Raw genomic sequence first — 7,500 nt, forward strand, 5'->3', positions numbered from 1 at the left:
CTTCAACTTTCTTTAAATTTCCTATTAAAGAAAACGTAAGAAATATAATTGAGGAAAATTTTTAAATATAATTAAAAGATAAAAGTGGGTTTTTTGTCAAATTAATGAAATTATAAGCAACAAAAATTAAAAATGGGTTATGTTTACATATAAAAGTAATGTATTATAATACATTGTAGCAATGTATAAATATGTGTCACGTGTGTACCTAATCTGCATTCCACGTGAATTGTGCAAATCATTGTTATTGTGGTCATGCCATTACCAGTTACACAAGTGCTTGAACCTGCTATAAAATGCCAAAAGTGAAGCAATCCGATGGAGTGCGTATCAGAAAAATACTTTAAGTATACTCCTGTCACTTTAGTAGAAATTGAGCGGACATTTTCAAAAATGAAAATGATTCTTTCAGATAGACGATTGTCGCTTACAACGGAAAATATAAATAAAATGTTAATTATTTCTTGCAACAATGTTTAATTATTAAGTATTACTTTGTTTTGTTATCTATTCTATGGTTTTTTAACTATATGGTTTCCGATTAAAATGATAACTTTCAGTTTTTATAGCTACCTATACATGAAAGAAAAGTGCTGAATTTTAGACAAAACTAGCAAAGTTTTACGTGCTATTTTGCTACAAATAAGAACTATTTTGCTAGAAATAAAAACTATTTTGCTATGATACCTGCAATATCAACTTTTTTTAGTCCTATTTTGACCATATTTTTTGCGCTATTTTGACCACTTTTTTAGGACTAGAAATCCGGGCTCTATGACTGTTTAACGTCGTGAACTCCCCTTATCCGGAGGTTAGGACGGTGTCCCTTATACAGGACTTCGTAGCCCCACTATCCGGAAGCTAGGATGGTGTCCCTTACGAAGTTTGTAGCCCCCCTATCCGGAGGCTAGGACGATGTCCCTTATACAGGACTTCGTAGCTCCTTTATCCGGAAGCTAGGACGGTGTCCCTTATACAAGACTTTGTAGCCCATTTATCCGGAGGCTAGGACGGTGTCCCTTATACAGGACTTCGTAGCCCCTTTATCCGGAAGCTAGGACGGTGTCCCTTATACAAGACTTTGTAGCCCATTTATCCGGAGGCTAGGACGGTGTCCCTTACGAAGTTTGTAGCCCCCCTATCCGGAGGCTAGGACGGTGTCCCTTATACAGGACTTCGTAGCCCCTTTATCCGGAAGCTAGGACGGTGTCCCTTATACAAGACTTTGTAGCCCATTTATCCGGAGGCTAGGACGGTGTCCCTTATACAGGACTTCGTAGCCCCTTTATCCGGAAGCTAGGACGGTGTCCCTTATACAGGACTTTGTAGCCCCACTATCCGGAGGCTAGGACGGTGTCCCTTACGAAGTTTGTAGCCCCCCTATCCGGAGGCTAGGACGGTGTCCCTTATACAGGACTTCGTAGCCCCTTTATCCGGAAGCTAGGACGGTGTCCCTTATACAAGACTTTGTAGCCCATTTATCCGGAGGCTAGGACGGTGTCCCTTATACAGGACTTTGTAGCTCCTCTATCCGGAGGCTAGAACGGTGTTCTTTATACAGGATTTTTAAGGCTCCCTATCCGGAGGCTAAGACGGTGTCCCTTATACAGGACTTTGTAGCGTTGTAGCGTGGAATTCAATTAACCATGCCCCTGGTCCAACCCACTCTGCCAGCGACCAGTTGTAAAAAAAATTAATATTTTACAAGCTTATACGTGTAAAAACATTCTGTGGAGAGGTCTGTGAATTTCTAATCTTAAAAGAGGGCCAACCACTTTAAAGTAGGTTAAGATACATTGATGTAGATCTATTATTAGGTATTAGATTAGCGTAGAAGTCCCATATTAAATGAAAATAATTTTTTTAATATAGATAATAATAGGAGAAAGGAAAACAAAAGAAGAGCAAACTATACAACAACAGTCTTGTCTATAGCTACCCCTCTTCAAAAACTTTGAAACATCTAAATATTCAGCAAAGCATGGCTTCATTTGGGTATACAAGGAATTATGAAGTTAAGCAAATTTTACACTAAGTCCTTAGACAAGCGTTTCAATTTATTATATTCGTGGCGAAGGGTGTTATTGTATCCATGGACGAAAATGTATAAACAAGCACAGTTACAGATTCACAAATGTATATTGAATTCAGAGTGAGAAAGCACAATATTCAGTAAAAACACAATTCACCCCACAACCTGGCTATGTACATCTGTGGCAGTCTTGAGTTAGTCATTCGTCCATGAAATACTGATAAGGCACATTACAAATGCATTTGCGAGATGGAAGTCGATCAGCAAAGATAGGGTTAATATAAGGGATCTGGGTATACAACAGGACAAAATATACCTTTATTCTAGTATCTAAAAGCGATTTTATACGTCAGTGTTGCACCTTTCAACCAAAAGGATTCAATTCATCTAGATTAACCCCCTCCATATCGGGGGGTCAAAGGTCAGTGTTTGTTCAGTACTAAATATCGTCAGGTCATGTCCTGAAGACAGACATGCTCATAAGTCCTCGGACTAAAATGGTATGGCTGGTTTGCGAGTTCCTTAGTGCTCCGCCTTGACTCCCCAGTAGATGCCGTTGTTCATTCTACTTCGAGATAAAATAAAAGAAGAACTGGCAATGATTGTTGGTGGAAACTGCCATAGGAAAAATGTAAAAGAAAAATAAATGGGAAAGGGAACGGGAGAAGTAATGATAAAATGCTGAATAATGGTAAATTTCTAGGGATAGAGAGAACTCCACGTGATATTTTGTAAAAGGAGAAAGAAAGTGTAGTGAAAAGGCCACAGAGAATTATTGAGAGATGAGAGGAGAGTAAAGTGTCTGAAAAATTGAAGTAGGCATGTGTTGACAATATACAAAGGTAAAAGAGACATGAGCATAAGTACTGTGGGTAAATATTTTTTTTCGGGTTTACAAGGAAAAGTCTGTGGAAAAATTATATAGCATTGGTAAAGGATACAACAGTTAGAGAGAGACAGGTTCGTAAATAGAAAAAATAAGGGATGCATGGATTGAGTAAATAGATAAGTGAAAAGTACAAGGTTAATGAAAAAGATCTATACATTTATGTAAAGACTTAAAAAATAGTGAATAGGGGAGAAACGAGGAATTTTTTTGGAAATATATGGAGAAGAAAGCTATTGATAGAATGAAATTTGCAAAGTGTATTATCGTAGCTGAAAGGTTCTTGAGATAGCTTTAGCTCCTTTGCTCAGTGTCAAATGGGTCAAGAATTTTCTTACACATTTTTACATTGAATATGAAATGGTAAACGATGAAAAGTCGGTAACTATTTTTCTTATCAAGGATGCTTTCCTACAGTTGCCTTACGCAAATTTGACCAAGAAACCCTTTATCTATTCTGTACCAAAAATTTATTGCTTTGTGTTAATTTTTGATTTTTTTTTATTACAGAAAGTGAATAAATCAACATTTAGAACAGAATAACGTAGTAAAATAAATAAATAAATAAATAAGTAAACTAATGCCCACTGTTAAAAGAAAAACATAACTTTTATAAATCCTGTATATTAATATATTTCTTCCACTAACTATGGTCCTCTTCGGTAGAGGGATCTAAAAAAGTGAGAAAGACAATAAATAAATGACATGGAAAATCGGATAACGCGAGCTCGACCAGGTTGTATAGGTGATAGGCAATATATAGGGCATCACACTTAAGTTCAAATGTCATGTATATATTCTCTTTCTCATTTCATTTTATGCACCTTTGATAGTGGGATTTAAATCAAGTCCTCATTCATTCCTGTGATTTGTTCTTTTTATAGCAACGTTGAAAATCGTGAGTGTGAAATTGTAAATTATATAATAGTAAAAAATGTTAAAGAAGGAGTAGGAAATATTGAAAATATATAACAATTATAGAAATGAAGTCATTATTTTATTCGAGTTGAGCCCCACTAATACTTCATTGTTCTATACGTAAGTGAGAGTATCAGTTTATCTGAGCATGTTTGATTACCCTATATGAGAGAAAAAAAAATTAAGTATATTCTTTTAGTTTACTTATCTCCTCCTCAAAGTGAACTCCAAACTGAAATCTTACCTGTGAAAAGTCTAGAGTGAACTTACTACGGTAAATATAACAAAATAAATAAAATGCATAGAAAAAATCAAAGTTAATAAAACACCAGGGCCTGATGGTTGGCAACTAAGAATCTTAAAGGAAATGAAAAATGAGATTGTTGATAAATTAGAAATTATTTTCAAGAAATCCATTATATCCGGAGATGTCCCAAGAGAATAGAAGCTACCTAACGTTACTCCTATATTAAAAAAGGTGATAAAAAGAAACCAAATAATTACGGCCTATAAGCTTGACTTCAATCGTACAAAAAATTATGAAAACTATTATCAGAGATGCTATCATTTAGAAATTAACTGTTTGATAAATGATAGCCAGCATGGATTCAGACGGAAATGTTCCTGCGTGATTTACTCGAGTTCTACAACACGGTCATCTCGAATTATGACAACAACAATATAGATTTAATATATCTAGAATTTGCAAAAGATTTTGATACCGTTCCCCACGAACCTATTAAGTTGGACTAGTAATTGATTGAACGATCGAAAACGGAGAGTTGTTCTAAATGGCAAAACTTCTAGATGGAAAAATGTTACGAGTGGAGTTCTTCAGGGTTTCGTTCTTGGGGCACTGCTATTCATAGTATATATAAATTATATAAACCACGGACTGAAATCTATTGTCCCCAAATTTGCTGATGATACAAAAATGTGCGGAATGGCACATGGTCACTTAAACCAATTAGATATTCAAGAATATTTAGATAAACTACAGCAATGGTCTGAAAAGTGGCTAATGAAATTTAACATAAGTAAATGCAAGGTTGTGCGCATAGGAAAAATAACAGTAAGTACAACTACAAGTTATTTGGAAGTTCGTTAACAAAAGTGGATAGTGAAAAGGATCTTGGCGTAATTATCAGTAACGATCTCAAATCATCTATGCAGTGTATTTCAGCCTCTGAGAAAGCAAACAAGATTCTAGGAGTGATTGAGCGTTCTTTTGACTTCAAATGTTTATCTCTCATTAACAAGCTCTATAAATCGTTAGTTCGTCCACATTTGAAATATGTTTTTTCCGTATGGTCACCGAATCTCATTAAAGACATCGACAGATTAGAAAAAGTACAACGGCGAGCCACAAAACTGACTCCAAATATCAAAAACAAATCATACGAAAATCGACTAAAATATATGAATCTGTTTTCCCTAAAAAAGCGTAGACTCAGAGGTGACTTGATACAGGTCTTTAAGATTCTAAAGGGAGTTGACAACATCAAAAGTGACAAAATTTTCACACTGAATGAGAATCCGACAAGAAATAATGGTCTCAAACTGCCAGGAAATAGATTTAATTTGGAAGAGGGTAGAAACAACTTCGACAACCTTGTAATTAATGAACGGAATAAACTTTCTGAAGAGGCAGTGCAATGTAGTTCAGTTCGAAGCTTTAAGATTCGTTTAGACAATTTTTATTTATTTATTCATTTATTGATCATTGTTATAATTTTTTTCGTATCTGACTTAGTTATGGACCAAATGGTCTCCGGTCGGCATGCTCCTCCTTTGTAATCCTTTGTAAAATATCTGCAAATTTTACTAACATCTCGCCTCTGTCGTTTCTTTCATCTACTCCAAACTTCCCGATGCACGACTTAAGAATCTCAATGATTACAAAAGCTATGTCGATAGAGAGGAAATCTCTGCAAGGTCACCCATATCGAACAGGTTTTGTGTGTCTGTTTGTGTTTGTGTGTGTGTGTGTTTTGTGCATATGTATATTCATATATTTTGTTATTCCTTACAACGTTATGGCAGTTCACGTCGTATGAGCTGTTTTTACAAATGCATTAAATAAAACACAGGCCACAGACGTGAGTGTATCGAAGATGTTGCTACATTCACAAGACACAAGATACAACCTTGTATGTGTCACTGTGCTACATACGCCTGAACCAAATAGCCATCTCTAGTAAGATTCCATCTGATGTCAAAGTCGCGAGTGTAGGACACAAAAAACATGATGGCAAAAAGATGAGAGCACATAGAATTATCATGTGGACAATCTGATATTCTAATATGAGAGACATAGAGAAATTTTAGTTTTCAAGTCATTGACCTTATACAATCTTACGGAAAAATACTTATTTTCAATTTGCTACACTGTAACAACCTAAAAATATATAGTTTATTTATAATATTAATATTTTGTATCTAATATCAAATAAATAACTTTGAGCTTCGATGTTTTTATGATCAAGAAGTTGAATTGAATTCTACGTACTATTATATAAGATTCTAGAATAATTTATTTTTCCACATGTAAGAGAGAGAGAGAGAGAGAGAGAGAGAGAGAGAGAGAGAGAGAGAGAGAGAGAGAGAGAGAGAGAGAGAGAGAGAGAGAGAGAAAGGAGGGAACAAATATATTTGCTCGTGTGACCAGGCCTTAATACTACAGACCTTTTTATATATTTTATTTTTATTCATTTCATGATCTCAATTTTTAATATTATTATAAGGAAGAAAAAACCAGCTTACCACATTTTAATTTATTATGAATAACTGAGAAACTACAAGAACAGAACATTTTTTTTTTAATCAATAAACTACTTCAGCTATTTTCAGCAGTAGAAGAGGATAACATGGCTTTGAGACCAAATTTGCATAAGACGATTGCAATTCGAAAGGATAAGTTCCTTTAGAGACCTCTAATAACATATTTATCTAAAGTGAGACGAGTGGATTTCATCAGGAGGTTCTCCTGTGTAGAACTGGGTCAAGTGGCCTATAGAAAAGCTAACAGAAAACTCTATAAGTTTGCCCAAAAGTCACTGTGGGGATTTGATTTTTAATGAGTACCTTGTCACAAATATATATATATATAGTTTTAATACAATATAAAAAAACTGCCTCAGAAATGTCTTAGTTTGTAAACATGTATGTATACATATATGGATTTTTGATTTATTGAAATATTGCCTCAGCAATGCCTTAGCATGTCTTTCTTGGGGTATGAGCATTTGCCTCATCTTACTAAAATCACATAGCGGGCCTAAGGTCAATTAATGAAGACATTATAACACAATTCAGCCCCTCCAGGTCAGGATACAGGTGGGTCTTACTGGTAATTTACGCGAATTTATTTTATGCGATTTTGGTTTACCGCGATTGACAAAATAATTAAACTTATTTGAATTATGTGATTTGTTTTAATTATGTGGATGTTTGAAACTACACATATTTTCATGTGGTGGATATATTGGTACCTTCTGCCTACCCCTACCCCACTTCAATTTAGTTTATGCGATTTTTTATTTACATGTTGCCTCTAGTTAAAAAAAAAAACGCGTGAATTAAAAACTTCCTGTACCTCGATCAACCCCTTCGTTTCAATGATTCTTTTTAGATATTCATTTCTGGCGAACTGTAAATAATTAAA

The sequence above is a fragment of the Oratosquilla oratoria genome, chromosome 25 (genome assembly GCF_046742065.1).
Source record: "Oratosquilla oratoria isolate Oo_2021 chromosome 25, ASM4674206v1, whole genome shotgun sequence".
In the NCBI taxonomy this organism is placed as follows: Eukaryota; Metazoa; Arthropoda; class Malacostraca; order Stomatopoda; family Squillidae; genus Oratosquilla; species Oratosquilla oratoria.